Below are 9614 nucleotides of genomic sequence, written 5' to 3'. Positions count from 1 at the left end.
TGCAATAAGATGGCCAGAGGACGCGAACCAGGAAGCAGGATGGCCGAACATGTCAGCCGTCTTGTTGCTGTGTGGGCGGCACTGCGCGGGCTTCGTTCTAAGGTAAGTATTTCATAATGAGCTAGTATGCGATGCATACTAGCTCATTATGCCTTGGTCTTACAGGTTTTTTCCTCATTTTTTCGTCCAGAGTTTACTTCCTCTTTAATAATCTATGTTTTATGCAATCTGACTCGGCATAAAGAATCCGAATTGTCCATTGTTTAACCACTTGCCTACAGTGCACTTTCACCCCCTTCCTGCCCAGACCGATTTTCAGCTTTCAGCGCTCTCACACTTTGACTGAGAATTACTCAGTCATGCAACACTGTACCCATACAAAAATTGTGTCCTTTTTTTCACACAAATAGAGCTTTCTTTTGATGGTATTTGATCAATACTGGGTTTTTTATTTTTTGTGCTATAAATAGTGACGATGACTGATGGGGTGACAGGTGACGGTGATTGATGGGGTGACAGGTGACGGGCGATGGTCACTGATGGGTGACAGGTGACGGGCGATGGTGCACGGCGGTACTGATGGCAGTCTCTGGTGACCGGTGAACTTTAGGCTATGTTCACATGTGAGCGTAGCGATCACGGTCAGAATCACTGCGATTCTGCCCGTGATCCAGAAATCATTGCAAATTGCGGGGCGCCTGTGCAATGCCTGTGATTTGCAATAGCACCCCAAATGCTGTGCGATGTTGCTGCGATTTCCGCCTGCCGAATCGCGGTAACATCGCGCAAACAACGCATGACGCCCCAAAGAAACTCTTGTACCTTTTTTGGGCGTCATGCGATGTTTGCGCGATGTTACCGCGATTCGGCAGGCGGAAATGGCGGCAACATCGCACAGCGTTTGGGGTGCTATTGCAAATCAGGGGCAACGCACAGGCGTCCCGCGATATGCAATGATTTCCGGATCGCGGGCAGAATCGCAGTGATTCTGCCTGCGATCGCTGCGCTCACATGTGAACGTTATGGGTGTCAATTTCTGGGCACTGATGAGGTGACTGTTGGGTGACAGGTGACATTGGGGGGGGCTGAGGACTGTGTGGGGGGACCTTTATTTGTGTGATTTTTACTTTGTGACATGTGTACAGAGCAGTAACTCACTATTTCTAGCTCTTCTCCCCTCATACTGGAAGCTGTATGAGGAGAGAAGAGCTAGTAACACTGAGTTACTGCTCTTTGTTTACATTTTCTGATCGGCTGTGAATGGATTCACAGCCGATCACATAGTAAACAGTCACTATCAGTGACTGTTTACTATCGCCGGTGACAGCTGTGTTCCTACGGAACACAGTGCCACCGACATGACCGCGCTGCGCGCTCCCGATCGCGCATGCGCGGTCATCTAGTGGGCGCCTTCATTGTGATCGGCTGTGTCATTGGAACACAGCCGATCACGTGGGAAACAGCCGCGCCCATTGGCTGTTTCCCCCCTGCCGGTGACGGGGGGTGTCCCGGGGACACCCCGACACCGGCAGTGCAGGGCGGCGCGCCCGCGATCGCGCGCCTGCCCTGCTTAAAGTGCCGCCGTCATATGACGGCGGCCCAGGATAATGGTCGCACCGCTCCGCCGTCATATGACGGCGGGCGGGCGGCAAGCGGTTAAATAATTTTACAGGATTAGTTATACATTTGTTGTATAAGAAGGGCTACTTGGTACAGTTAAAGTGTATCTAAACCCAATAAAAATAATATATTATATTACAGGATACCAGTCTTTACATGTTGCTGTACAGGCAGTCCCAAAATTATGAAAAATCGACTTGCATATGTGTGCTGCCACGCAGCTTTAACTGTCTAGCAGTTGTTATTACATGTTATGTTATGCTATGTTATTGGTATCTTCCTTGCACCCCTGCTGTTTCTGGCTAGATGGTTTCTCCCATCCTCCATTTTCCTGCTGTAACTCCCATTTTGTTTAGTTGTTATGAGGAGACTGCAGAGTGTGGAAGCTGTGTAACTTCATTGGAAATTTACCTATGGAAAAGCCTCTATGTTTATGTCTTTGCTAACTTGAAGCATAAAGAAGCATTGGAAAACACCTCTGGAGTCTTTATTTATTGAGTAAACTATCTGTTAAAGCCATCATTCAACCTGCTGCACACACAGACTGGGGGTCTACAAGGAGGTCACAGGTACAATCGATGCTGAGACAGAACAGTAAATTTCCAATGGTTTCATCACACAGGTATCTCTGCAGCTTCAGAAAGTAAATTTCCAAGAAGTACTTGAAGTAAATTTCCAATAATCCATCACACAGGTATCTCTGCAGCTTCAGAAAGTAAATTTCCAAGACTCTGCAGCTTCAGAACAGTGAGTACCACACTTGTCTGTGTGTCACGAGAAGCATTACTCTGCATATGAAACCAGCCACCTACTGAATGCTTCATTACTGTTACAGCCTTCTGAGGTGATCCAGTTTGAACTAGTTCCAGCAATAGCTAGCTATTGTATCAAATACCCAGCACCTCAGCCAGCCTGCTTAATTACAGAAGTCACTACTTACAGAGCTGAGCTCTGGCAGATTTCTAACAAGACACCAGAAATACAGTACTTATTATGTCTGACAGAGATCTCACAGAATTACCTGCATTTAGTCAAGATAAAGCAGACTCCTTACTTCATTCTGCTCGTCCTGTCAGAGCCCCTCATCCATCCTTGAAGGCAAGGGAGGTTTATGAAGCAAGTAAGGAAGAAACATCTAGTAACCTGACTGCATTGTGGGAAAAGACTTTAAGTTGTATAACAGCCACTAATGAAACTAGCAACAACTCTGAGCAATTGAACACTGCTCTCTCAAGGGTTAAGAAGGCATTTGAGAATTATAAAAGAATTTCTGAGAAGTACTATTCCCTATTGTCACATTCCAACATAGAGGAAGCTGCATTGGAATTAAAGGACTTTACTTCTAATGACCAGCAGAGGCATAGCACATATCTTGAAGCAAAGGCACAGATAGAAGGTAGATTGGCACAGCTACATGAAACTACATCCTGTAACTCTGCTTCATCCAGACACTCAGGAAAATCTTCTAGGTCTGCCCGCTTATATCATAAATCTTCTTCTAAGTCATTGCGGTCATGCTCTATAAGGTCAATATACTGAGCGACCAAATACTCAAAGCTCGCCAAAAGGTTGCAGTAGCCCAGGTTCAAGCCGCCTGCTCTGAAAAAGAAGCAGCCATCAAGGTAGAAGCTAAATGCAAGGAAAAAGAAGCTAAATGCAAGGAAGCAGAAGCTAAATGCAAGGAAGCAGAAGCTAAACACATTCAGGCAAGAACACAAGCAGAAACAGAGGCTCAGCTAGAAATTCTTCAGAAGAATAGAGAAAAGGAAGTAGCTTTAGCAGAGTTATCTGTCTTGGAACAAGCCCTATTGGAAGAAGAAGGAGCAGCTTGTACCAGCTTGGCTGCTTCTCAAGACCCTGTTGAAAGGACCCTACAGTTTGTCTTAACTCAGAACCACGACAATACAGTCCCACCTACAGTTGGAGATTCTTCTCATAATCATCCAGCAAGTGGATCAGAAGGCAATGTGTCGCCAAAGCAAGCTGGTCAACTAGACACACCTACTAACAGAGACCCTCCACAACTACCGCACGTCACAAAATCAAGTGAATCAACCTACGCAGCTCATGTGCCACCACAACCCTATGTGCATAGAGATTACAAGGGCACAGCAGAAGACTACAGAATAAACTCTATACCCCCTTTGATACAGCTCTCTTTAACTTCAAATGCTCAGAGACCTTCAGACGACAGACCCTTACCTAGATTAAACCCGTCTGCAACACCTTTCTCTCTACCTACCAGCCAACATCATATACCAACCATGGTCCAAGACGGCGCACCATCAGTACCCCCTGTGGCTATTAAAACTGAAAGCACTGACATTGCAGAGTTCAGCAAGTATATGATTCGACGAGAGTTGATTACAACTGGACTGTCTAGATTTGATGACCGCCCAGAGAACTACAGGAGTTGGAGATCTACATTTAAGGCGGTAACCAAGAACTTGGACATTGAACCTCAAGCAGAACTTGACTTACTAATAAAGTGGTTGGGGCGTCAATCTTCAGAACAAGTAAAGAGACTTAAATCTGTCTACATTTATAACTTTAAACCAGGCCTTGATGCTGCCTAGGAACGTCTAGAACAAGACTATGGGAGCCCTGAAGTCATTGAATCTGCCTTATTCCAGAGACTAAACGACTTTCCTAAAATCTCTGTTAAGGACAATCATAAGCTTAGAGAGTTAGGTGACCTCCTTCAAGAACTTGAAATTGCTAAGTTAGATCCTAGTTTACCAGGTCTTAGCTATTTAGACACTGCTCAGGGCGTAAATCCTATTGTAGCAAAGTTGCCTAGTTATCTTCAAGGAAAGTGGACTAGTGTAGGATCAAAGTATAAGTATGAGCATCCTGTTTCCTTCCCTCCCTTTTCTTATTTTTCAGAGTTCGTGCGGAAGGTTGCAAGATCCAAGAATGACCCAAGCTTCTTCTATCCAGATACAACCACCATTCCTTTAAGTACTTCAAGGGGTATTGCCACCAACAGTAAATTCAAGGATTTAAGGCATCCTATTGCCGTGAGGAAGACCGCAATAGCATCCAACGTCTTAGCTACAGACATCAAAGCAAGCAATCTTAATCAACAGTGTTCTATACATAATGCGCCACACTCTCTCTCCAAATGTCGTGCATGTAAGGACAAGCCTATTGAAGAACGCAAGTCATTTCTCAAAGAGCATAATATCTGTTTTAAGTGTTGTGCATCCTCCGATCATTTAGCTAGAGACTGTAAGATCGCCATCAGATGTTCTCTCTGCAACAGTGCCAAACACGTGGACGCTCTTCATTCAGACCTGTTCAAAAGGAAACCTTCACCCGGCAGCAACCCCAAGACTACATCAGATGATGGCGGGGAGAGAACTGAGCAATATGCCAACCCCGTAACCACAAGATGTACAGAGGTATGTGGAGAAGGGCTTCACAGCAAGTCTTGTAGCAAGATATGTCTTGTAAGAGTTTTTCCTGAAGGATGTCCACAAAAATCCATAAAAATGTATGCCATACTCGATGATCAGAGCAATCGCTCATTGGCCAGTACAGAATTCTTTGACCTATTCAACATTCAAGGAGAGACCTGGTCTTATACCTTGCAGACATGTGCAGGAAAGGTCAATACTTCTGGAAGAAGAGCCCATGGCTTCATAGTTGCATCGGAATATGAGGACACAGAGTTTCCTCTTCCAACTCTAATCGAATGTGATCAACTACCGAACAACAGAGAAGAAATCCCCACACCAGAGGTTGCACATCATCACCCTCATTTGAGTCACATTGCTAACTACATTCCACCACTTAACAAGGATGTTAAGATTTTTATTCTACTAGGGAGAGACATTCCTAGAATTCATAAAATAAGAGAGTTATGTAAAGGTCCAGATGATGCTCCTCAGGCCCAGAAACTTGATCTTGGATGGGTGATAATAGGAGAAGTCTATTTAGACCAATCTCACAAGCTCTTGGATGTAGCTTCCTACAAAACTAATGTTACCTGTCAATTGATGAAATGTCCATCGCATTATTGTGTGAAGGAAAAACTTGATTTCAAAAACGAAGTTCCATATCAAGCACTTCAAAGTATTAACTGTAAGCTCACTTCTCAAAAGGACTTTGGTGATTCAGTGTACCAGACTACTTGTGATGACAACAAGATTGCCCCTTCAGTCGAAGACAAGGAGTTCATCAAGATTATGGATGAAGAGTTCTTCAAGGACAATTCCAACAGTTGGGTAGCTCCAGTACCCTTCCGAGTACCAAGGCTTACTCTCCCTAACAATCGAGAACAAGCTTTAACCAGATTTGCTGCACTGAAGAAAACTCTCCGTAACAAACCTGAGAAGCGAGAGCACTTTCTAGCACTCATGCAGAAGATTTTAGTGCCAGCAGTTGTCCTCACACAAACCATTTGGTTTTCAGGACCCAAGTTTTTAATGGACCAGTCTTCTACAAACTCAGAAGAAGATATCGATTTCCACCTGGAGGATCCAGATACTGATCCGGAAATCCGGCCTGAAGTTGTAGCATTGAGTTCCAACATCTGCTCAAGAAGAAATTTGGAGGATGAAGATGACTCCACAGATATGGGGGATGGAGCTGATGAATGGATGCAGGCCAAGACTTTGGTTAAGCCACCGGACCAGCTGGAACTCAGTGATGCTGAACTTAAGGAGGAATTCACTCGTATCCTGACTGCAAACAACCTTCATGCCCCCCAGAACATTGTGAGGTACAGTTTTAAGGAACGGGCCTACAAACCCATTAACATCCTGGACCAGCTGGCCGTACGCTTCTCCCTGGATGGAAACATGTTACGCGAAGACTCTGATGAAGCGCGGCGACAGATGGCGAAGTTGGGAGTCATTGAAGAGACTCAGACCAATGACTCCACAGAGCCGGGAGACAAAGATACAAATGGGAAGTCTGACGCTCAGGCTAGTGAAGAATGGACAGAAGGTGAGGAAATACCATCCAGGAACAAGAAGGAGAGAAAACTGACCAACCAGTTCAATTATAGCGAGAGAGCGTCCCAGAGCATTAACAAACCCCTGCGGGAGCGAGCTTCTCAGACAGAGCCACCTCCAAGGGCCATCTTCTCCGCCACTGCAAACCAGTGGAACTTCAACCCACCACACGCTTCACACATAGGCGGAGCATGGAAACGTATGATTGAGATGGCAAGGCGCATACTGGATTCTATGTTGCTTGATGTGAGTTCTTCACGTCTTACCCATGAAGTACTTACTACATTCCTTGCTGAGGTCGCAGCAATAATCAACTCAAGACCGTTGACCACTGTATCTACAGACCCAGAATGTCCTACTGTTTTAACTCCAGCTGCATTATTGAGCCGGAAAATTGGACAGACCCCAGTGCCAAAGAGCATCTTTGATGAAAAGGACATATATAAACGTCAATGGAGATACGCTCAATACCTTGCAGATTGTTTCTGGGACAGATGGAGGAGGGAATACCTCACACTTCTTCAAGGATGTAAAAAGTGGCCTACCCAGAAGCCTAACTTAAAGGAAGGAGACCTGGTTCTTCTAAAAGACAAGCAAACTCACCGGATCCAGAGGCCAGTTAGAGTTATTACAAAGGCCATTGCTAGTGATGATGGAAAGGTCCGAAGTGAGGAAGTCAGGATTGTAAAGGACGGGAGCCCAAAAACCTTCCTGAGACCAGTCATTGAGACAGTCCTAATTATGCCTGCTTCCAAAAATTCTGATTCAGTGTTATGTGTAGGAGTCACTTAGACCTCTAGCATAGTTAGCTTAGAGGAGAGGGCTACATAGCATTCTACTGTATGCAATGTTAATTGTATGTTTATGGAAAATAATTGTGTAGTGGTATCTCACAATACCAGGCGGGGAGTGTGCTGCCACGCAGCTTTAACTGTCTAGCAGTTGTTATTACATGTTATGTTATGCTATGTTATTGGTATCTTCCTTGCACCCCAGCTGTTTCTGGCTAGATGGTTTCTCCCATCCTCCATTTTCCTGCTGTAACTCCCATTTTGTTTAGTTGTTATGAGGAGACTGCAGAGTGTGGAAGCTGTGTAACTTCATTGGAAATTTACCTATGGAAAAGCCTCTATGTTTATGTCTTTGCTAACTTGAAGCATAAATAAGCATTGGAGAACACCTCTGGAGTCTATTCATTGAGTAAACTATCTGTTAAAGCCCTCATTCAACCTGCTGCACACACAGACTGGGGGTCTACAAGGAGGTCACAGGTACAATCGATGCTGAGACAGAACAATATGACTTGTACAAGTGGAGGCAGCATGATGTCACTTCCAGCCACTTGCGGTCCATGCTGGTCCCATAAAACCAATGGGCGGCCATCTTTAAAGTAAAACGCTATGCAATTTTTTTTTTTTTTTCGTTTTGGCTAGCATAGTGTGGGGTTAGAGCCACTGTGAGGTTTTTACTGCTGTCTGTATCCTCATTGGAATCATTTCAACTCACTTCCTGTCCCTGAGACAACAGGAAGGGAGAGGAAATCTACCCCTAGGAAGGAAAATTCCCTCCTGTAAGAGTCATCATGGGAAAAAGTTGTCTCCACTGAAGCTTTATCATCAATCCTTGTTTCCCTGACAACCCACAATTTTCAAAATCCAATTGTCACAGGGGCAGAAAGTGCGGTGAAATCTTCTGAACAGGGGCACAGACAGCAAAACAAACAATCCAAAACCTTCCAAAAATTCCAAAACCTAAAATGTTTTTTGGGCTGGAATTACCTTTAAAAATGTACCTGTTCTAACTTACACACAAATTCAACTTAAGAACAAACCTACAGAACCTATCTTCTTCCTAACCTGGAGTCAGCTTGTATTTGTTAATTTTTGTGTCTTTTTTCTTTACTTTTTAACTGGTGCTTCTGATAGGAAATGCATTAGGAGTACAGAACACTTCACACCTATTATACCCTAGGGCAGTGATAGCTAACCTTGGCACCCCAGATGTTTTGGAACTACATTTGCCATGTAACTCAACTACACTGAGGATTGCTTGAGCATCATAGGAAATGTAGTTTCAAAATATTTGGAGTGCCAGGGTTTGCCATCACTGCCCGAGGGGGAGGTGTTCTGTAGTCTTTATAAATAACTGGGAACAGGTGGGCAAAGCTATTACCTCACTAGAGTTCTGGAAAGATCAACAAGTTTTGTTTTTGTTGTGTTGATTTTTTTGCATTCTGCTAGTAGATTCAATATATATATATATATATATATATATATATATATATATATATATATATATATATATATATGTATATATATACTGTATATATATATATATATATATATATATATATATATATATATATATATACAAACACAGTATCTCACAAAAGTGAGTACACCCCTCACATCTTTGTAAATATTTTATTATATCTTTTCATGTGACAACACTGAAGAAATGACACTTTGCTACAATGTAAAGTACTGAGTGCACAGCTTGTATAACAGTGTATATTTGCTTTCCCCTCAAAATAACTCAACACATAGCCATTAATGTCTAAACCGCTGGCAACAAAAGTGAGTACACCCCTAAGTGGAAATGTCCAAATTGGGCCCAAATGTCAATATTTTGTGTGGCTACCATTTTTTTCCAGCATTTCCTTAAACCTCTTTGGCATAAAGCTCACCAGAGCTTCACAGGTTACCACTGGAGTCCTCTTCCATTCCTCCTTGATGACATCACGGAGCTGGTGGATGTTAAAGACCTTGCGCTCCTCCACCTTCCGTTTGAGGATGCCCCACAGATGCTCAATAGGGTTTAGTTCTGGAGACATGCTTGGCCAGTCCATTATCTTTATCCTCAGCTTCTTTATTAAGGCAGTGGTTGTCTTGGAGTTGTGTTTGGGGTCGTTTTAATGTTGGAATACTGCCCTGCGGCCCAGTCTCTGAAAAGAGGGGATCATGCTTTGCTTCAGTATGTCACAGTACATGTTGGTATTCATGGTTCCCTCAATGAACTGTAGCTCTCCAGTGC

The 9614-nt window shown here is 43.8% G+C and overlaps 1 pseudogene across 1 annotated transcript; it reads left to right on the top strand.

The window, feature by feature from the left end:
- The first annotated feature begins 2613 nt into the window (after positions 1-2613).
- On the top strand, positions 2614-4196 carry LOC309549154 (annotated as a pseudogene). Its single transcript has 2 exons — positions 2614-3242; positions 3351-4196. The product of its transcript is annotated as an uncharacterized misc_RNA (transcript).
- Positions 4197-9614: the final 5418 nt, after the last annotated feature.

This window comes from Pelophylax lessonae, assembly GCF_965119305.1.
Source record: "Pelophylax lessonae genome assembly, chromosome: 1".
Lineage (NCBI taxonomy): Eukaryota > Metazoa > Chordata > Amphibia > Anura > Ranidae > Pelophylax > Pelophylax lessonae.
The sequence above is the reverse complement of the archived record's forward strand: the minus strand, read 5'-3'. Positions and strand labels throughout refer to the sequence as shown.